This window comes from Lissotriton vulgaris, chromosome 9 (assembly GCF_964263255.1).
Source record: "Lissotriton vulgaris chromosome 9, aLisVul1.2, whole genome shotgun sequence".
Taxonomy (NCBI): Eukaryota; Metazoa; Chordata; class Amphibia; order Caudata; family Salamandridae; genus Lissotriton; species Lissotriton vulgaris.
The window spans coordinates 39,037,543-39,060,779 of NC_141697.1; positions in this window are offsets into that span (position 1 = coordinate 39,037,543).

Here is a 23,237-nt window from a genome sequence, read left to right on the forward strand (position 1 = left end):
GTGTACCAACTGTAAAACACACAATACATTTTCTTCATATGCCTTAATCATATAACGGGGGAGCTCTTTACTCTCCTGACATAGTGTGTGAGATTATTGTAGCAGGTTGTAGAACATTTCCATATGACAGGGATTACATGTTGACCATACCCCTGAACTACTGCTCTGTTATGATACCTGGGTGGGCAACAGCCCAGAAGTCAAGCTCTGCAGATGCGTAACCGACTGGTGGTCTCGCAGTTCAAGTGTGCTATTAGTTTACTTGCTGCATCCCTATGGTTGGACAGTGCCAAGCTAATAATAAAAAGGTGGGCTAAAATAGCTTCCACCATCAGTAGACGACATTTTGCACCATCATAACGCCACAACAGAATTTGCTTTTGTAAACATAATATGCATGTGCACACACATCATTCACTTATTCATTGATATATTCCATCTTAAAGCTGTATACATACATAAATCCGCCACACTTGTAATATCCCTCCGATGAAGGCACCTTACATGTAGTGCGCGACAAAATACACTTAACAAACTGACGTACTTTAGTTTACACTTTTCACACTAATATTTTCCAGGTATACTAACTCACTAGGAAGTGTTGTTTGGTACCACTAGGATTCCACCTATGATGCTTCCCATGTTGTCCCCTTCCCCCTCTCTTTTTCCTTTGTTGTTATGCCTTAGCAGTGTAAAAGTATATAGCAGCACCACATAGCCTCTATTCCCGAATCCTGAGTCCACTGCACTGGAGTGTACTGAGAACAGCGTGGATGGATCTCCATGCTCAGCAGCAGCCCAGCAGCATGTCGATGCATATCGAAAGCGTATGCCTTCGTCTGTCAATTGCAAAACTTGTTGTGTCATGTCTACTGTTGATCATGATAGATCACGTGCAGCTTTTGAAAAGCTGTCCATGTCACCACAAAAATATGCCCAGATGTTTAGCATTTTTCATTTTGTCTTTCTAAATTCATATGACAACTATAGCTAGTCAGACACAGATCATAATCTGAACACTATGTCTTGGTCAATTTGACACTGTAGCACTCAGAAACATTTCAGTTTAAATCATGTGCAAACAATGCCTATTTTGAAATTGCCCCCATCACATGATCATCAACAGCCATGCATGTGACAGCTGTCAGTTATCACTCATTGCTCTCGGAATCATGCTTACTTACCTGTATGCAATTGTAAGGCACTGCGAGTGTGCCATTGATTGAGAAAGCGAAGGCATCCTGTGTGCAGAGGTGATATTTGTCTATCCCAGTGCGTAATCCTCAAGAGGTTTCTGGTCCTGCCCCACACCGTGCAATTATTCTGTCGGGGGAAGAGCACCATACGATCCAGTGACTGGACATAGAGGATGACCAGAACTCATGCCCTTGACCCTAGACAGTAATGCCAGTATCTATTGTCTCCTTGAGGGAAGCAGTTTTTAAATTCACTTGGGCTATGGTCAGTGCATTGGACTTTGGCTATTAGTTAGGGGTCTTTGGACATTTGCCTGGACTTTTCATTGGGACATTATCCCTGATTTCCATCATTTTTCTCATGGGAAAGTGTGTTTAGACATATCCTATAATGTTCTCAACGTTTAGATTTGTGTTTCTTATCCCACTCCATTTTAACACTCCCTCCCTGGGCTTAGGGTTATTTCTCTCTTCTCGAAGGACACATCAGCTCCTACCCCGTCACATCATCCCCATAACTCATGACCTAATTCTTTTATTTGTATTTTTTATTTAAAATAGATACATCTTTTATATAATCCGCACATGGATGTATTGGGACTCTGTTTAGATTGTGTAAACATGCCTGTAGATGTGTTTGTGTGTGTCTGTGTGTGGTGACCTAGGAGTGAGGGCCCATGATGATGACTATCCAACACATTCTGTGACACTACTGACATACAGCCACCTTCAGACCTAGCACAGATGAAAAGCCACCCAAGTGGAAGGCCGGTGGAATTTGTTTTTTTTCAGAATTCCTAACAAAGTAATGGCCTGATTTTATGTATCTTAACTTCAAAGAACAATGGTCCTTAGCAATTAAGGGAATTAAACAATCAATCATATATAGATCATGATAGGATACTATATAGTTACTATGTCCAGCCGGACAAGGATTTTTATTTTATAAATTCACAGAATATATTCAGGGATATTAGAACATCAACAGTTGTAGTAGGGCACAGTCCTGTACCGTGCATGGGGGGGAGGGAAAATAAAGGGGGGAAAAACAGTAAACAAAAACAAGTATGTGATTACAGGCAAAGACTGAGCATAAAGGTTACTTTTGTAAATTAGTATCTCAAGTATACCAAAAGTGGTAAAACACAACAAAATATACACAGTGGTAAATTGTGAGACCCCTATAAAAGGTTGACGTTTCGATCCCGTGCTCAAATTAAATTGGGATCCTCATCAGGACTATAACATATCTTAAAGCGCTGCCTCACACTCGAGGCTCTTAAACGTTCAATCCAGGCAAAATTATGTTGTATATTTTCTTGTGTTTTACCACTTTTGGTATACTTGAGATATTAATGGAGAAGTGTGGCTCACTGGTTAGAGGAGGCAGACCTGGAAGCAGAGGTCAGCCCGGGACCAGGGTTCAATTCCCGGCTCAGCGGGGTCTTGAGTCCTAAAAAAAAAAATGTCCATGGACTCGACAATTCTCGCTCCAGTGCCTACTCGATTCACGGGTTCCCACTCTGCGACTCTGGGCAATAGCTTGCTTAATCTCCACAACGGTCCCTCGCGGCGGGATGCCTGGCTTTCACCTTGCGGATACCCTGCCGGGGTTATCTCACAGGGGAATACCAGGACGGGTTCCCTAAGCAAGCGCTTAGAAACCGCTCGGTGATTTGCGCTATATAAATTCCTGTACATTTACATTTACCTTTAACCCCTCACCACGTTTACAGATCTTTATCAGCCCTGTGGAGATTTCCTCTCAAGGAACTGAAAGTTTGCTGAGCAGGCGCCATATTTCAGTTCACCACCGAGCAAAGCTTTTTATTTTTTTTAAACAAATTCCCAAAGTGGCATTTTGGTTGTAAATAAAATATTAATTACCCTGACACCCTGGGAGTTTTCTCCCAGGATGTGGGGATAATTATGTTTTTTTTCAGTTCAAGGCCTCCAGGGTCTCCCTAGATATCCAAAACTGGATGAAAATTGTCTGTGCTTTATAATGGGCGGGCATTCTGATGCACCTAAACCGCAGAGCTGTTGGTATAGGGTTTCAGATGGCAGAGCATGCTGTTGTGCTGTCGCCAAAAACATACACTCTGCCTTACTCAAAATAGAGTGGACGAACCATCAGTTTGGCAGAGGGTACTCTCTACGTTTTTGTTGGATTTCCTGTCCACTAAACTCCAAGTAAGTCCCTAAATGTTTTTTCCATACACAATTGTAGTGGGATTGTTGAAACCGAAAGATATTTTGTTTATGTGAGGATGGAGCAGTGACAGGTAGGTGAAGTCTTGAAGGATTGGTAGAAGGAAATGGTGGAACCGGCAAGTGGATGTTGACCCCAGTTGTCTGATAAACTTGACTTGGTCCTGCAGCTTGAGGCGACCCTCCTGTGAGAGAAGGTCTAATTGAGCTGCAAAGCCATGGCATGGTACTTTGCAACCTCCTCCCTTGACATCCAGATATATTCCTTCTGCAACCTCAGAGACATTACGAAGTTCTTTTAAAGTCACTTAAGAAAAGAGGAAGAAATATATTTGTCTAGAGGAAACAATTTAATAAAACCCATGAAATTAACAAAATACATATTTTATTTCCTTTTCCCAAGCACAGTAACTGCTGCTTACCTTATTCCTGTGGTGTTATATAGGATAGGGGCTTACCTCGCAGGGTCTGTCTAACCAGCAATGCTTGCTGGTTAGACAGACCCTTTGATGTTAGATGCTCACCAACAGTCAAAGCTGGTTGTGGACTGGTGTTTCCTGATGTAGCTGAAGCAAATAATAATACATTTCAGAATGCTGTCTGTGTGGCTGTACTAGGTGTCACAACTTATGTCAATGCTGAATAATGTTAAAGCGGGATCTGGCATAATTCTTTCACATGGGGAAAATGCTAATTAGAAATTTGTTAGATAAGAGGCATGTGAATGGGATGCAGATGGACCACGGACTTACCTGAGCAAGAATAACAGAAGGCTGGATTGGTGCTTGCAAGATGTCCTTTATGTGGTCTGATGTGTGGACCATATTGTACACACCACGGACCATTGTCATTAAATCAGATAAGATCTGTAAAGCATGGCAAATCACCCCTGAGGGTCTCAAGGCGCTGGGGATGCTAGCTGCTTTGTGGCAGTCTGTTCATTTGAACAGCCAGGTCTTGATCCCTTTCCTGAATTGATGAAGCTATGAGGCGGGTCTGTCCTGAGGTGCAGGGAAAGGTTGTTCCAGGCTTTGGCTGCCGGGTGTGAGAAGGAGTGTCCTCCGCTGTTGGCTGAGCTGATTCTGGGGTGTCTGCGAGGAAGAGGGAGGTGGATCATATGTGTCTGGTTGTTTGGTGGAAGGTCATGCGTTTGTTGATGTACGCTGTTCCCTTATTGTGCAGGGCCTTGTATACATGGGTCAATATCCTGAACTGACATCTCTTCTTGTTCAGGAGGCAATTTAGCTTCTTGAGGTGGGGTGTGATGTGGGTCAGCCTGGGAAGTTCGAGGATGAGACTTGCTGCTGAGTTTTGTACTGCCTGTAGTCTCTTCAAGGGGTGTTCGGTGATTCCTGCGTAGAGTGTGTTCCCGTAGTCCAGCCTGCTGGTGACTAGGGCCTGCTTGACTGTCCTTCTGGTGTTGTCTGGGAGCCCCGATCACAGCCTCAGTCCGCGACGGGGTACCGACGGATAGAGCGGGCCCTCATCCCTGAGCTGTCGCCAGGTAGAGGTGAGGCTACATCTATCCACCAGATTGGGTATTTCGAGTATTACTGAAGAATACACTGGATAATTGGTCTAGTATCACAGCATTATTATTTTTTGCACCTGTGTGTTTTTGATCACTATAGCAGCAGTTTTGTATTTCTGTATGGTCCTGATGAAAGCCCAGATACTAGTTGATCATAGGGGCTGAAACATGTTGACCGTGTGTCTACTATCAGCAGTCTAAATTCCATACTGCTGTTGCACTGCTTTTTATTCCTACCAGTGGGAGCAAGCTAATAAAGTTAGATCTAAATGCTATTCACTAGGTAGTTTTAAAATCACATTTTCTCTTTACTTTGCACTGCGAGTTTTGCACTTTACCCCATTCATTACGGGACTTTAGGATCCTACAGAGTGTAGCAGCTCCTACTTCAAAACATCCCTGAGCTCCTCCCTCACAGTGAGAGGGTCGTAGCCCTCAGTGGAACTAGGTTTTTCCACTGAGAGGAGATACCCAAATGATGAAGCATATCACCTTTGATGAGTGAGGGTAATCGTCCTAAAGGGATCTCTCTTCTTTAGTGATAGTTGATACTTTAACATGGTCTGTCACTTCAAACACACATTACAAGTTTAGACCCAAGGAGTTTTGTGTTAAATAGTGTTGTTTGGGAGCCACCTGAAGATCTTTCAGAGCATAGGTACGGTGTGGAAGCAGGCAGATGAGACTATGTTTACCTGTTTCTTCATAAATAGTTTGCTGTCCAGGATGGTGCCGAAGTTGTGGGCATGGTCTGCTAGGGCAGGGGAAGGGCCGAGTTGAGCAGTCCACCATGCGTTGTTCCATAACGAGGAGTTTTTGCCAAAGATGAGTACTTTTGCCTTGTCTGTCTTGAGTTTGAGACAGTCAATGATGTTCATCAAGCTTCTGTGGAAGTTGACTGAGGTGGGAGAGGGGTCTTCTGACAGTGAGAGGTTGAGCTGGGTGTCGTCAGCATAGGCTAGAATGTTCAGTCCGTGGAATCTAGCGGTGTTGGCCTAGGCAGGTCATGTACGTGTTAAAGAGGGTGGGCCTGAGGGACGATCCTTGGGTGACGCCGCAGATGATCTTCTTGGGTTCTGAGGTGAACAGTTGGGGATGCTTTCTCTGGGTTCTTTCCGGAGGTAAGAGGTGATAAATTTGAGGGCTTCTCCTTGGATTCTGACATGGTGGAGTCTGTTGATCAAGATGTGATGGGAGATGGTGTTGAAGGTGACAGACAGGTCCAGGAGGATGAGGTCTGCTGTTTTGCGACAGTCCAGGAGGACTCTGTCATCAGTGGCGGCAATCAGGGCTGTCTCAGTGCTGTGGTTGGCTCCGAATCCTGATTGAGAGTGTCCAGGAGATTGTGTGTTCCAGGTGGTTTGTGAGTTGCTGGTTGATCGCCTTCTCAAGAACCTTTACTGTAAAGGGGAACAGGGAGATGGGCCGGTAGTTCTTTGGTTCTGCTGTTTCTTCATGAAAGACCTCACTTCAGCATGTTTCCAGTCCTTAAGGAAGGAGCCAGAGGTGATAAAGGTGTTCAAGACTTTTTTGAGGTAGTCGCCAATTGTCTTACTCCAGAGGTTGAAGATGTGGTGGGGGCAGGGGTCCATGGGTGATCCTGAGTGCACGGAGTTCATGATGGAGATAGGGGCTTGAGTCGTGAGTGGGCCCCAGTGGGTGAGCATGTGTTTGGGGTTTGTGCTTGTGGGTGTGAGCAGGCTGATGCTGTCAGTGGCAGAGGGTTGGGGTTCGAAGTTTTCGTAGATGGTTGAGAGATTGTGGAAAACGTTAACTAGGTTGTCACACAGTTCTTAGGAGGGCACACTTTGTTCCCGTGGCTGCACGGTTGTAGAACTCTTTCACGATGGCGAAGAGCTCCTTCCAGCAGTTTGTGCTTACTTCTATGTTGTTTGGTAGGGTGTTCTTCCTTGTTTATTTCAGGAGGTGGTGGTACTGGTTTAGTGACGTCTTGAACGTGGTGTGGTCTCCTGTCTCTTTGTATCTCTGCACCTTTTGTAGTGAGACATATATAGAGTGTGTGACTATCACAGCATTAATGTTATGAGGGGAAGGGAACATGCTAGTGATTTCAGTGATTAAAAATACAAGGTTGTGCCCTGAATGACAACTACTTGGAGAGGAGTGTCAGTTATAGTTAGGCATTGATGTAACGTGAGAGAGTGCTAGATATCCCTGTTTGATTGGATGCGATGGGAAATGGGTAGATTGAGTGGATGACAGGAGACATATACATACCAATGAAATTGCAAAAATGAAAGATGTATTTTGTTACATGAGGACACAGACATCGGACTTTTAAGTGCACAATTCACACCTGTTAGTCATGCTGAACATAGAATCCTTATTGTGTTATAGAAGCACATTTGTATTATCTTCACACCACTACAGAAGGCACAGGCAGTGCAGCAACGGTGGAGGTGGTGGCAGGCTGTCGAGTGGCTAGCAACACAGGACCTGCAAAGGAAATTATATTATGCAGATAAGCATATTTGAACCCTAATCGCTTACAGTACTTCTACTTGAGCTGTGACAGTCAAAGATGTACCCATCTCAAGAATTGGCTGTGACATTGATAGCAGTGTTGGGTACCTGTGTGGGTGGTGGTTATTCTTTGAGTTGCCAGTACTAGTTGTAGCCACAGTAGGGACTGTTGCTGCTTCAGCTGCCACCTGTACTGCATCAGCTATGGGGACTGTCGAAAGGGAAATCAGAATGTGACAAGATTAGTATAACGAGTCTTTATTCTAGGTAAGGGGGTAAGGCAGCATGGGAGCGACTTGAGGGATGTGTAGCTACTATGTGTGTGTGCTACTTGAGACGGACTGACTTAGCAAGAAGTCATAATCTGAATGAAACATAGAGGTGCATTGTTCTTATCTAGCCTGACATTGTGAGTCCCTAAAACAGGCAAGTTGCATAGCAGGTCAGAATGTATGGATCTCCTGCCACAGGAATGTCTTTTATGCTCCACTGAGAGTGTAAGGAGACATATTGACAAATTGTAATGAAATTAACCCCGTACAACAGGCTTAACATAGATCTGAGGTTAGCTCTTTATTTCACCTCATCCACTGGTAGCTCTCCACGCATATCTGTTGTTCTTATTTGAAGCTAAACATTCTTTCTCCTCAACAACATAATGAAGAGGGGGTTCTAATCCAGAACCTAACTACCTCACACTTCTCCCTTCTTATTAACAGTAGCTGCCCCTCTAATAATCCCACATATTTACCTCAATACACAAACAACTGTACAATAAAGAAAAACACAACACAATTAAGCATATTCCCTCACATACAAAGTTATAAACAGATTGCATGCATAAACAGTTAAGGCACGTAACAATTTTTTTAACCAATTTTCATTTTAACTTCTTATATAGTCTTTTAAATACTGAGGCAATTTGTGAATTCTCTCACTTCTTCTGTTTCCCCCAACTTGTTCAAATTATCTTCTTTGATCTAGTCCTTTATCCGCAGACTGACAACTATTTTTGTCACTATCTGACTCATGATGGCTTCCACTACTCGATTCAAGTTCCAAATTCTGCCATCATCGGTCATTATGGCATTCTTAAATAATTCAACAACCTGTTTCTCCTTTGTGAATTTTGACAATTTTCGACATCCAACTGGTGCTTCAATCTTCACCCAGTCACCAATCTGAAATTTTATATTTTTGACACATTTGTGCAAATCAAAATATTATTTCCTGTCTTGTTGAAGTTTGAGTTCCTTCTCTCTTTGTTTACCAATGGCATTGAACTGTGAACATTTGTCTATTGGCATCCACCTTGGTCATAGCTTTGTATTAGCAGCTCTCCCCTTAAACAATTCAAATGGCGTTTCACCGGTAGTGGTATGTGGTGACGGTCTGTAAGCTGTGATTCTTTCCTGCAACTCTCTTTTCCCGTCTAAACTGTTTACCTTTGCCAACAGTATACATACTTTCATGGTCCTCTTCAGCATCGCCATTGCTCCATTTATCTTTGGATGATAACATAATGGAGAGAGGGTCCTGTTCCAGAACCTAACTGCCTCACACTGATCATATAGTTCTTTTTAGTGATCCATTACAAAGTTAACTACAAGTTCTGTCTATGCCTCAGTGAAGTTCATCCTCTTTTGAGTGGGATTGTCTGGTCGGTGGAATGTAATGACTGCTGCTTGAAGTCTGGCTCTGCATAATTTCTCAGCACAAGGAGAAGAGGAAGTGCCTGGCATTTGAGTTTCATTTATGCTCTTCTAATGTTAGTGTTTGTGAAGCGTGTTTGATTTTCCTCCGATGTTGGCTGCTCCTATTTTGTTTAATTTGTTTTATTACGTAGCAGAGGAACAGTTGACCATCTATGCTTCATAGAACTACAGTTATCAGTGTGCACCTTAAATACACCAGTAAAGTTATAAGTAGCAACTTTAAGGTCATATGTAGAGTTGTACTTATCCACTATCCCAATCCCTTCCCAAAAACAGTGGTGACACATGCTACCACTGAGTGTAAATCTCCACTCCAAATTGCTTTTAAGTTCCAGTTTACACCATGGCTTAGGTGGAAATCTGTCTGTGTGGAAAACTTCACACTTCGATTTTGCCTTGTTAATAGGACCTTTTGTTTGTTTGAAAGAAGTAGTTTCAAGAATGAGGAAGTGTGAGTTCCTGAGTTGACCCCAGATGCCTGCCGAGGATAGTTTCTGCGCTAGATAGAAGTTTGAACTAGAATGAGTACCTTATGGGTGATGCAGACTGGCTTCTACATACCACTTGACTCAATGGATAGGCAATTCGGAATGATTAGAATTAAAGTGATATGATAAAAATACCTTGTGCCTGTGGCCAACATGGCTACTGTGTGTAGTGCCACTTTTAGAAGTGCTTCGTGAAATTTGGGAATTCCAAATAAGGTCTACCAGTTTTTGTGTGCCTAAAACTTATTTTACTCTTTTTATTTCTCTTTTAATCTGCTGGCACTTTGAAATATGTGTTCACTTCAAATTGAAGTGAAAAGATATTTTGTAATGTTACCGTCTGAGCCTTCACAGTGATACCTTAATGTCTACAAGTACTTGTTGCATGATGTTTTACCTTAGGTATTTGCGTAATTTTATTCAGTACATAAATGTGTTCATCATATCCATTCTCTGCTTCACAGGTATCATGTTCACCTCCCATCCAGTACTGCTCCTCAGGATCTCTGACACAATTCATGGACTTGTGGGCAGATAGCTACATTCTAGCCAGGTTGGTGTCTTCTCCTAATGTGTATAAATCACTATATCCTACCACTCAAGGTAGTTGCAGTGTCACCTATGATTGTCGTACACAGTAACCGAAAATAAGTCCTTGTGGAACACTACTTGCCTCTTCCTTTTTGTTTACTTTGCCTGTTCCATGTCAGTAAGTGTGTTACTAACCACCTTCACCAAACTGGATCCAGTACAAAAGGACTTGTTAACAATTTGTACCAGTATTGAAGGATATTTTACTTTAATCTAGATTCCAGCCAACCGGTATGTAAATGTATTGCGACTTATATAGCGCACTTATCACCCGAAGGCATCAAGGCGCTTGCCTTGGGAGCCCGTCCTGGCTTTTTCCCTGTGAGATAACCCCTACTGGGCATCCCCAAGGTGAAAGCCAGGCATCCCGCAGCGGGTGGGCCGCCGAAGTGGAGATTAATAAAGCTATTGCCCAGAGTTGCAGCATGGGAACCCATGATTAGAGTAGGCACCGAGGTGAGAATTATCGAGTCCGTGGATATTTTTGGGCTCAGGACCCTGCCGCGTCGGGAATTGAACCCTGGTCCCGGGCCAGACCTCTGCATCAGGGTCTGCCGCTCTAATCAGTGAGCCACACTCCTCCACTAAAAAGTAAAAAGTATGCTTCAGTGGATCCTGCAATATGCTTATTTAAAATAATGAAAAAAATTACCCTTTCAGTGTTGGTGGCCTTTAATCAGCAGATGCCCAATCCACACCATTTTCAGGACCTCAGTCAATTCTTTCCATTTCCCTGACAATTCTTTATTCTCCCCAGTTGACACTTTGCCACTCTCCTGTCATAGTGGGCATTCTGAGTCCACCTGTACACCTTCCAACCTTTTAAAATTACATACCTATGACCTGATTCACTGAGGAAATTGCACATTTTAATGACATTTTGGTGATCAGAAAAGTTACTTGCAATTGTAAATTCAGAGTACTGATTATGAAATTCAGGACTGGTGTGATTGTGAAGATCTAGCTTCACAAACTGCCAAAAACAATTTCTGCTTTCAAACTTTAAGGTTTAGAATTGGGCTTCTGGGATTTCCTGGTTGAGTATACCCGCCAACATAGGGGATACACCACAAACCTGTACATTTTGGGGAAAGCAATGCTGATTGCAGGTAGTTTGCTATACGTGAAACATTCACACATTTCTTTCTGTCCAAGGCAGAATTCATTGCATTTCAAAAACTGGAATGGGATATGAATATTGAAGACGGTGCAGAAATGGCTTCACAGGAAAACTATTGCTGTAGATAAAAAATGTTAGGTGCACATATGTGGTACACTATAATACATGGACATTTTCACCTGATTGAGATTCTGACCATTGAGTTTATTATACATTAGGGTACTCAAGGAAAACTACAATTGAAATACAATTACTAAATTAGCCATTGAATTCTCTGTCTGTATTTAAAAGTAAGAAACTTGCACCAACAGAGGCTGGATTTTACAGGAGACAATTTCCACCATTTTCAGATTGTTTTCTTTGTAACTCCAGTCATGTATATGTACATTTGTTTCTTTGTGACTTCGGCCGTGTACATTTTCATTTGTTCATGCAAATGGCCATTGTTTTTTTCAATTCAGAATTCTTAAGGCCCCATTTGGTCTTTATTTCTACAACTTCAACAGTTATTTGAACTGAAAGGATATTTATTTTCCTTTTCTTTTTGTCCACATTTTAGTTGCACGATCCACTAAACTCTCACCAGACCCAGTGACCGAGCTCAAGACTATGGGACTGATAACGATGGCGGTAAACCCGCCACCAGCAGCCTGCTGGTGGCGGGTTCACAGCCATCGCGTGGCCCTTCCCTGCCCGCCAGATAAGTATGGCGGGCGGAGTGCTTGCGAGCGGAAGGCCCGTCTGTAACGGGTCAGACACAGGCAATCGTTACGATTGCCTGTCGGACCTGAAAAGCATACCTAGAGTGGTGGTGGTGCCTAGCAGGCACCGTCTGCCACATTAGGATGCTTCAACCCCACCAGCCTTGAATGGCGGTTCAACCACCATTCATAGGCTGGCGAAGATTGACTTTGGGGGACCGTAGCGGGACCTCCTTCAGCAGGGGCACTCCTGTTTTGCACTTTGGGGGCACCTAAGGCACCCCCCAACATTTCCCTGCACCATGTGCCAGGCACCACGTGATGCCTACCACTAGTGCAGGGAAATGCAAAATTTGCATGTTTACCATTGCGGCGGGTGCTGCTGCCTGCAGCACCCGCTGCAATGGTAAACATGCCCAATGGCGGTCGCTGTGTAATTCCATGTGCAGGACCGCCGCCATAAAGGTGGCTGGTCCCAAATTCTGAGACGACGGACGGACTTAAGTCCGTCCGTTATCGTAATAACTCCTTATGATTGTTTTTCATGTGCGACCAACAGTTGTTGAGTACCTACATTTTTACAATTTGAGTGAAGTGCATTTAAACTGAGGTTGCAGAGTTTCCCCCTGCAAAATTATTGTGATGTTTCAAAAAGTAACAATATTTGCAACGCTTGTGAAGTATAGTTGCGAAAAACGTATGCTGAATTATTATTTTGTGCCAGAAAAAAAGTCTCTTAAAAACCCACTGTAGTGGAAGGATTATTTTGCAAAAAGGTCTGCAGAATCTTTCTTTTCAATACTTCTTGTCAGCAGGTTAAGTTTTGAAAAGTTTAAACAACTGTGCACCTTTGTAAAGTGTACAAGTTGTAAACATTGCGAAACTTGGTTGGTAAATTTAAAATTTCACCCACTACTCTTTGCAATGACCCAGACATTATTACGAGGTGGGCTGCAAAACAATATGATGTTCACACTAACTGCTACTGAGAAATAAGAAGTTTAATCATAGATATGACTCTTAGGCCATGATCATGAATGCCCTAGAGCAATTGGAGATACTAATGCACTCAATAACATCTGAGACCGTGGGGTTTGGTAATTATTGGGTATGATAATTATCACCTATTATGAGTTCAGCATTTCAAAATGGGGCATAATACTCTTATTTTGGCATTTTGTGCACAAAGAAATTTGTGTCATGATATTTACCTGGCGTTTTCCCACAGTATGTACCAGCAGGCTTCATCTGCCAATATGTATTAGGGGAAAATTGCTTGTGCGCTGATGAACTGCCACTGGGGTTAGTAAACTTCACACCACTTAAAACTCCAATCGCTGCACCAACAGATTGTGTGGGAGTGGTAGTTATTTACCTCCAAATAAAATCAGGGCCTCAGAGGCAGCCATCTTGCAATACCCACCAAATAATATGCCCCTTAGTAATATCCACTGAAGTCTTTGTCCCTGTGGACTATTGAAGCGGACTTCTAAGGCTGCCACATTGTCAAGTGATTCAGCAGGAAACATTACACCATCATCTTTGCTTCTTGCAAAATTCTTTAATGTCTGCCTCAATATTCATCAAGTCAGGAGTGGTATGGAGAGACTCTGCTCCTCTGCGAGCGGCTTAGGTGGGACAATACAACCAAGGGTTTTACTTTCATGAATTTCTTTATTAAAGAGGGCGGGTCAAACCCTGTGTGGGTGGCCACGGGGCAGACAGAAGCATCTGCAGCCCAACCATGGTTATTGAGATCATTTGCCATTAGTGTCCTTGGGTCTCTCCTACTACTGCTCCGAAAACTGAGCCAAGAACCATCTTTTCTACACTTTGGCCCTCAGAGTAGTACGACCAAGAAGCCCAAGTCTTCTCTGGGAGGTAGTTTGGTGGACAAGAGCTAAGAACTCAACAATCCATCAACAGACACCATCAGTTAAAGTCCAGCCAAAGGTTTGTCCTTTTGTAAAAACAAGTGCTTTAATCATACAACAAAATTAAATAATACACAATGCAATTAGATAAGCCAATACATGGTTGTATCCTTGGTTACTTTCTCTGTACACTGAATTCTCCCACTCCAGTTTTTTCTTCACACTCGGGTGACCCTACTAGTAACAGTCCCCCCTTATTTTGTGTCAGAGACACACATTAAGCACAGGAGCAGATCAGGTCATTCTTTACCCCCTCATGGCTAAAATGCGCAATCCAGTCAGTAGAAACCCAGGTGTAAGTTGGGCAGAAGGTACTCATGCTTTACTTCTTTTGCTCTGATTGCTGTTGAAGCCTTGCAGTACTTTCTCAGTGAATCGCATAGATTTGGTGATTTGATGGGCATGGCCTGCACCTTCTGGCCTACTCCCAGCTCCCTCTCCTCAGCACCAGCTTTGATAGATAATTGCAACATGGCCGGTCCAGGGGTAATGGCACAGCTTCTTCAGCAGCGTCAGTGCTTTTAAATGATCACAGCACAGCATGCCTCGGAGTCACACATGGTTTCTCCAGCAGTTGCTACTTTCGGGCTGACCAGGTTCCATGAGCAGTGATAGTACAAGCTTACGACCTATAGCGGCTGTCAGTCGCCACAACCACATTTAATTAGTTTTTTGTAAAATCTTAACCGCATCGCTGCGGTGGTTATTTTTCCGCTACGCGGCTTTTTTGTAAAAGCCGCGTTAGATGACGAGCTCAGCTCGTCATCCGCACACGCCCCCCGTGGCTGATGACGAGCTGAGCTCGTCATCAGCATCGAAGGGGTTAAGGACAGTTTCAGCAGGACTCGCAGAAAGAGACTGTGAGACTCACTAGTGGTATGGGTTGCTCTTGATATCTACTTTCTGTGTGTTCCTCATGCCTGGAACACTCGGTGCTTCTCTTTCTGAACAGTCTGTCCTCCTGCAGGGTCTTCCCATCCCTCAGCAGTCCGGCATGCAGGTTTGTTTGTACAAGGCCGGCCCTCCGCTCTTCTAGGAGAATGTGCAGATTTCAAGCACTGTCTCCTCACCTCTAAGAAACTGGCTGTCAGATATATACCAGCCCTGAATACACAGTAGCTTTTCCAGTACTCTGCAGAGCACTTTCTCCTTGCTCAAGAGAACATGGGACTGGAACAAAGCAGGGCTATTTGGATTCCTTTTTTATGCACATCTTCCAGACAGGGGATATGAATCCTCTGCCTCAAACTGTACACCCATATGAGGCTGGTTCACCTATTAAGTCTGTTTCAAATACTTCTTTCACTATACAGTCCTTGTGTAAAGTGATGCCTCTCACATCAAGCAGCCACAAAGCAGGAACACCCATCCCATTGGCTGGAGTTTTCTGCACATGGCTGTCATCAGCCTTTTTAAAACAGTAATCAGGGACTGATAAAAGGGCAGGCCGAACTTGGAAACTTCCTCACATTGGACCAGAAAATCTGCAATCCCACCATTCACCCCTCCCATCTACCAAATGGCAGGGCTCATGAAGAACTAACCTGCAGCTCCCAATTAACAAAAGTCTTCATTGAATTTCTGAAGTTAGCACAGTCCCCATCTTCCTCTCTCCAGTGTCTGAAACTCAACCCTCCAGAAGAAGGCCAATGAAGCCCATACTCTTATTTTGGCATTTTGTGCACAAAGAAATTTGTGTCACGATATTTACCTGGCATTTTCCCACAGTATGTACCAGCAGGCTTCATCTGCCAATATGTACTTGGGGAAAATTGCTGGTGCGCTGATGAACTGCCAGTGGGGTTAGTAAACTTCACACAACTTAAAACTCCAATTGCTGCACAAACAGATTGTGATCCATTTTTGATGCACCAAAAATGGATCATACTGGCTTCAGGACTCAAACTCACACACACAGAGTCCTACTACCACACCTGTATCACACATTCATTGTATATGCATGTGCGCTTGACATACACACAGGATGTCCGCAGAAAGTTCTGGGTTTCATAAACAAACTGAATTTTACATGACCTTTGCCAATTGACCACACTCTCAATGACACAGTTAAGAAGGCCTAGTCTATTATAAATCTAAAAAAATGATACCCTGTCATAACCGATTCATGTGCTACAGTCAGGACGTAGTCCTTGAGCTACAGTGAGGGCAGGCTTGAAGTCTCCCTCCGAGTTACAGGACAGGTCATTGAGCTTCTGTTCAGACACTAGGGGGTCCATTAGGATGTCAGGCGGTGGCACCACCGCAGTGCTGGCGGGGCGGAAAAATGCCTTTTTCCGCCCGCGGGCAGCCGTACTCACGTCCACCATATTAGTATAGCAAAACATAGGTCATTTCCCATCCGCCGCAGAGCGACGTGCACCGCCATCATAGTGCGCCTGCCACCCCGGCGGTGGGAGCCAATCGAGACTCACTGCCATGCGGAATGACGTCCGCCCCACTCCACAAATTAGGATGGCCCAAACAGGCAGACGCACCGCAGCGGAGACACCGCCAAACCAGAGACGGCGGTAACTCGACAGCGGAGTGCGAGAGCAGAGACCCGGTCCTCTCCACCCGGCCATGAACCATGGACCCAGTCCTACATATGCATCTGGTGATGTACCTGCTACAGCACTATCATCAAATGGGCCGCCGCGGACGACTCCGCAGGTACGCAAATACACAAATACAACACACGGGCTGACACAGGGTACAAAAACATAACAGACATCCTGCAGGGGGTTACAACACATCCACAAGGGCACCCTTACATGACCCACCTGCCACCAAGTCACCCCTCTGCATCCTGGACACACATCGACCGCAAACTAGCAGCAACGTCCCGTTCCTGGTCATGTCACCGCCTCGGTCAACACATGCGCATAATGCAGAAGGCCCGGCCACTCCAAGGCATGGGCAGAGCACAAACACCACAGGGACACACCACCCCCTACCACACATCCACACACCCCATCAAGCCACAGGCCAGGTGGCCATCCTGTGCACCCCCATGCACAGCAACAAGCAACAAGCACAGCAACAAGCAAGCACAATACACACCCTGCACCACACAACAACTAGGGAGACAGCCACTGCAGGAGTGGCTGACAAGGAACACACAACACCAGTGCCTCACACACTGTGGGCTGCCACTACTTCCCAGCACATATACACACAAACAAACACACACCCTGGGTGTAGCCACAAACTGAACACACACACAGGGAAGCCTGAACAGATGCCTGACCAAAAACAACACACAAACACCACAGGAACACACACAGAACCGCAACAGAAACAGACATACCCTATCAGCCAAACTGTGGAAAGGCAATGGAAGCACAAACACAACATGAGGGCACAACATCATCACTCAAGAACAAAACATACCACAAATCACACAAGAACAGCACCAGCACAGAACCACACTGCCACATCAAACCAACCACACATGCACATGAAAGCCAAAATCTACAAACACGACAGGACATCAGGGGATGCACATCAGTCAATGCCAAGCCCACATACACACAGCAGTGTGTGCACAACAAGCAGTCTGTGCTCACCAAGCACAACAGCTACACACAGACATGACTGATACAACATCGACACACACCACAAATCAGCACTGCACAAATACAACAGCACACACAGGAAGTGAAGCAATACCACATCCAACACAACAACAACAACAACAGGATGCACCACTCTGGGATACAAGAGCAGAACCATCTTCACCAGATCACTGGGCAGCACACACAGCTGAAGTACACATGAGAAATCCTCACTGATAAATACCACAAGAACATCACACATAAACCATTGGGGCAATGTCCAGAGTGGAACATCACTCTTGACCCAAGAACTGCAACACAAGGCACAGTCTCACAAATGAAGTGATGGGGAGGCACATACAAATGTAAACCAAGGGGACAGCTGACATTCAAGTCAACTGACTAGCATGTCAGTAGTAGACATGTAAGGGGTGTACCATACACAAATAGAGGGAATGCAGACCCACAATGTGTAGGCACAAGTGGCACACATAGGTGATAGCATCACACCACACACACCATGCCATACAGGAGGAGAAAAGGCACCATGTGCCTGCAATGCATGACTAACACAAACACAATGCCAGTGAGGAGCAGCAGGGCCACACAGTCTACACAAACACACACAAGACACATTGATGATCAAACAAACACAAAATTGATGCGTAAGTCACACACATTGCACACTCATAAGTGACCAAATAAACAAGGAAGAGTCACACATAACTGCAAGGACACACCAACACACTGCACAGTGCACAACATACAACACACACAAGGGCATACCATCATTTACACAGGGCAGGACAATCCAAACAACAGGCATATGACTCCTGGGTGACACATGTGTGTCTATCACAATCCAGGGGCACACACACATCCACAACGACTACAAAATCACACCCTTCACACTGCACACCTCATCACCACCCAAGAGCACACATCTCATGTAGGCCAGGGGACCAGGACTAAGGGCCATCACAAAATGACCATACACTGGGCACATATACATGAATAACACACATATACCATGACATTGCCCAGCCTGCATGCAAACCTGTGCACAGCATCACACCCTGTGCTGGCAGTGTCCCCCAACCTGACATGGCAACAATGTAGCCAACAATAGCAAACCACTAAAAAGAGAACTGCATCACAGGTAAAATAGCCATCACAGATAACACTAGTATCAGTGTCTGAATGGACTGAAGACCCTGTCACCCCTGTTTACAAATGTGATGTGGCCAAAGAGCTTGGCAATGTTGAAGTAACACATAGAGCATGGGGCACAGGCAAACAAATGCACACACCAAAAGAACTTTAATCAGCAAGGACACTGATAATACAGACAAACAGGAGTAACTGTCTTTATTTACATATTGCACAGATGTGACAGAAGAACAACAGTACAGAAGAGCAAGGCACAACATGCTGATCATATGCAAGATAATCTGGACAGGCAAAGTACAAACAGGAAGGCCAGTGTCCATGGCAGGTGGCACAGCAACTACATGAGAGGCTGCACAGGTGAGAGTACAACACAGCAGAGCAACAGGGGTAGTGTCCATGGCACAGGTGAGAGTACAGCACAGCAGAGCAACAGGGCCAGTGCCCATGGCACAGGGGAGAGTACAACACAACAGAGCAACAGGGCCAGTGTCCATGGCACAGGGGAGAGTACAACACAGCAGAGCAACAGGGCCAGTGCCCATGGCACAGGGGAGAGTACAACACAGCAGAGCAACAGTGCCAGTGTCCATAACACAGGTGAGAGTACAACACAGCAGAGCAACAGGGCCAGTGTCCATGGCAGGTGGCACATCAACTACATGAGAGGATGCACAGGTGAGAGTAAAACACAGCAGAGCAACAGGGCCAGTGTCCATGGCACAGGAGAGAGTACAACACAGCAGAACAACATGGCCAGTGTCCATGGCAGGTGGCACAGCAACTACATGAGAGGCTGCACAGGTGAGAGTACAACACAGCAGAGCAACAGGGCCAGTGTCCATGGCACAGGGTAGAGTACAACACAGCAGAGCAACATGGCCAGTGTCCATGGCAGGTGGCACAGCAACTACATGAGAGGCTGCACAGGTGAGAGTACAACACAGCAGAGCAACAGGGCCAGTGTCCATGGCACAGGAGAGAGTACAACACAGCAGAACAACAGGGCCAGTGTCCATGGCACAGGTGAGAGTACAACACAGCAGGGCAACAGGGCCAGTGTCCATGGCACAGGGGAGAGTACAACACAGCAGAGCAACAGGGCCAGTGTCCATGGCACAGGTGAGAGTACAACACAGTAGAGCAACAGGGCCAGTGTCCATGGCACAGAGGAGAGTACAACAAAGCAGTGAATGACAATTTAAGTTGCCAGGGACAAATGCGGAGTCAGGACATGAGAAGTTGCACAGTGAGTGTGTTTGACCGTACCCTTCCATGACCAGCAACACACCCAGGTGGAAAACAATGGGCAGGACTAGCACACCTGTATGATAGACAGGTGTAGGAGGGGGACTGCCACTCACAATTGACTGTCAGGCGGATTTGGAGCTGGCTGTGTGTCTGGGACAGCAGGAACACTTGACTGGGGAGACCGAGGCCCAGGTGATGTAGGGCTAGCAGTGGATTGGCAAGCTGGAGGGCTGTTTGGACCAGGTGGTATAGTGGCACGTGAAGGTGGTGTAATGCAGATGTGTCACACAGTGAGGGTGGGAGAGGTTGGAGGGGTACCCTTCCACTTCTTGGGAATACGAAATGGCTTCCCTGTCTTGGGTTTAATGGGAACTGGGGATGAGACAACAGACACACACACCAACAGGTGCAGACACTGCACTCCCTCTGGTGATGTGCTGGATCCTGCGGAACGCTTTGTTTGGCTACGCCTCTGAACCACCTTCCCCTGCTTGCCAGGTGTCCCACTTACAGTGCCCTCCTTTGCCTATTTGCCAGGTGTCCCACTTACAGTGCCCTCCTTTGCCCGTTTGCCAGGTGTCCCACTTACAGTGCCCTCCTTTGCCACTTTGCCAGGGCTAGCCCCTACAGTGCCTTCCTCCACCTGCTTCACTGGGCTTGGAATTGGAGTTCATGTGGTGGGGGGATGTGGCCCTATGCCCTTCCTAGGTGTACCCTTGCCATACAACACCTCCTCAGTGGGCACAGACACTGCACGCCTAGCTCTGCGTGAAGATTTTTGGACAGTAGAGTCCTTTGCTGGTGATGCCTCTGAGGCATGTGAGCCTGGTGTCAGCCTCATTGCTTTTTTGCCCTTGCTCTTCCCTGACGGGCTCTTGTCTTTGCATTCTGGGGTGGCTCTGCTCTTCTGTGGGGATGGTGTCTGTGGCCGTGACCGCTTGGGCTGTATCTGCTGTGTGCTCCTTGTGCTGTATCGTGTCTGTGACGCATGCGAACCGTGGTCACTGTCATCTGATGTGGCCACTGACTGGGGGGGTGGATAAAGGCACCTGAGCAGAAATGGGAGCATGTGCCTGTTGAAGGGCAGACGTCACTGTGATGATAAAGTACGGACTGTACGGTGTAGCCCACCCACATCAGAGTGTATGCCCTCCATGCAGGCAACCACCTGGCCTAATGTCTTGTCTTGGTCACTGAAGGCATTGAGCTGGGCTGTCTGGCCCACACAAAGCTGGCGTAGGAGCTCTACACACTCTGCACTGAGGGCAGCAGGGGGGACAAGTGTGAATGTAACTCTTAAAGACACGGACACGGACAGCACCAGATGAAGTGGATGGGAGGCTAGGCCCTGGCCGCTGTGTGGTAGATGATGTTGCAGACTCCCCATCCCCTGTGCCTGCCAACATGGAAGCATCACCACTGGCATCAGATGATGTAGTACTCTGTGTTTCAGCCACAGATTCCTCCTGCATACTACGGTCCCCCTCAGATGCGCTGGTGAGCTCTGTGTCACTGGCCTCCAGTGCAGCTGTGGTGCTACTCCCGCCACCACTGGTTTCCGGCTCCCGTTCCTCCGTGTCCACTGGCGATTCTTCATGAGAGACAGATGCAGGGTTGTGTTAGTGTCATCATCAGGACAAAGCAATCATATCAATGCAGTACAGGAGATGCCCAAATCCACATGGTGACCACCGCACCTTGCAATCACATTGCAGCAACACACTACATAGACCACAACAGGGCCTGTAACCCAGAATATCTGCCATGACTGACCCATGTTGAGGCCACACAGCACAACACCATGCCCGTGGATGAAGTGTAACAGACACACAACGTGCCCTGCAAACACCTAGGAACATGATGTGGGGACAACACTCATTGCCACTGGCAGACTTTCAGGGAACAGGAGGGGACAACACACACACCTATTGGGACATGACAGTCCACAATGCAAAGTTGGCCATAACAAGCACCATGTGCTACTCTGGGGCACCTTGTTGTCAGATGTGTGGGCCTCAACGATCATGGTGCATGCAAAGTAGTCATACATGATGTCACACTCAGATAGTGGACCCTGCTGTTCACCCCCTAATACATTCCCCACACTATCACAATGCTGAATGACCATGTAGATCCTAACACATCTGGCTATGATAAAGCACAGCAGAGAGGATCAGCTTTGTAAGGGCAGTTTGGCCCAATGCCTGACACTGGCACACATCCCAGCAGCCACTCACATGACACAGCACAGCACCAGCACATGAACATCACATGGGCAACCACTGCCACAGGCCCTGTACACCTGCATCCTCTCCCAGCCAAAGTCTCTCTCCCCAAATACTCACCCTGCCTTGCTGGCGATGCTCCTTCAGACGTGCATCCAGCTCTGGATGAGTCACTGGCACTATGCGGACAATCAGTGGTGTCATGTTGTGCCGTGCCAAATGCCCAGTGCGCGGTAGCATCCCCAATGTCATCTCTGCCACGTTCTTTGCCAGCCGGCTGATGTCATACCACCTCTTGTGGCAGTGGGTGCGTCGTCGGTTGGATACCCCCAGGGCTCGCACCTTTGCTGCAATGGCCCTCCACACGACCTTACGCTGGTGTACCTTGAGCTGCAGGTATGGGAGAAAAGAAGGGTAAATGACCAGTTGCACAGTGTCATGTACCAACATCTATCAGTACAGTAGCAAGACACAGACTCAGGACCTATTGTAATCTCCCTCCATCCAAAACTGGGGGAACCTCACAAGGGCACACAGATGTAATAGCATGCATACATGAGGGCGTAGAGGGTCCATGATAATGTCACACACATGCTGGATGACTGCACTGAACCCCTCAGTGGCTTGCAGACATCACCAGTCCCATGCATGTCTGCCCATTACATACATCACATATCTACCTGTGTCTGTGTGTAGAAGCACTGTGTGCATGACTGGGCAGCATTCAATGCGCATGTCCTGTGAACGTATGTCTTGTAATGTGTATGGCCTCGGGGCACATGGACTCACCAATAACATAGCCATCGACAGACGTGTGTTTGTGTGCAAATATACAGGGCTGAGATGGTGCATATCTACTATTCATTGTGAATGAACAGGAGCAGGGACCATGTAAGTTTAGGAATGTGTTCTCGTTTGGGTGGGCAGGCAGTGGGCCTAGTCTCTGGGTGCACACTGAGTCGGTCAACAGTGGCACAGAGAAACATTCACCCGAGCAAATACTGTCCTGGCACCTACATGTCCAACATCCTGTGGCTCTTGATGGCTGGTAATGTAACACACTCCACTC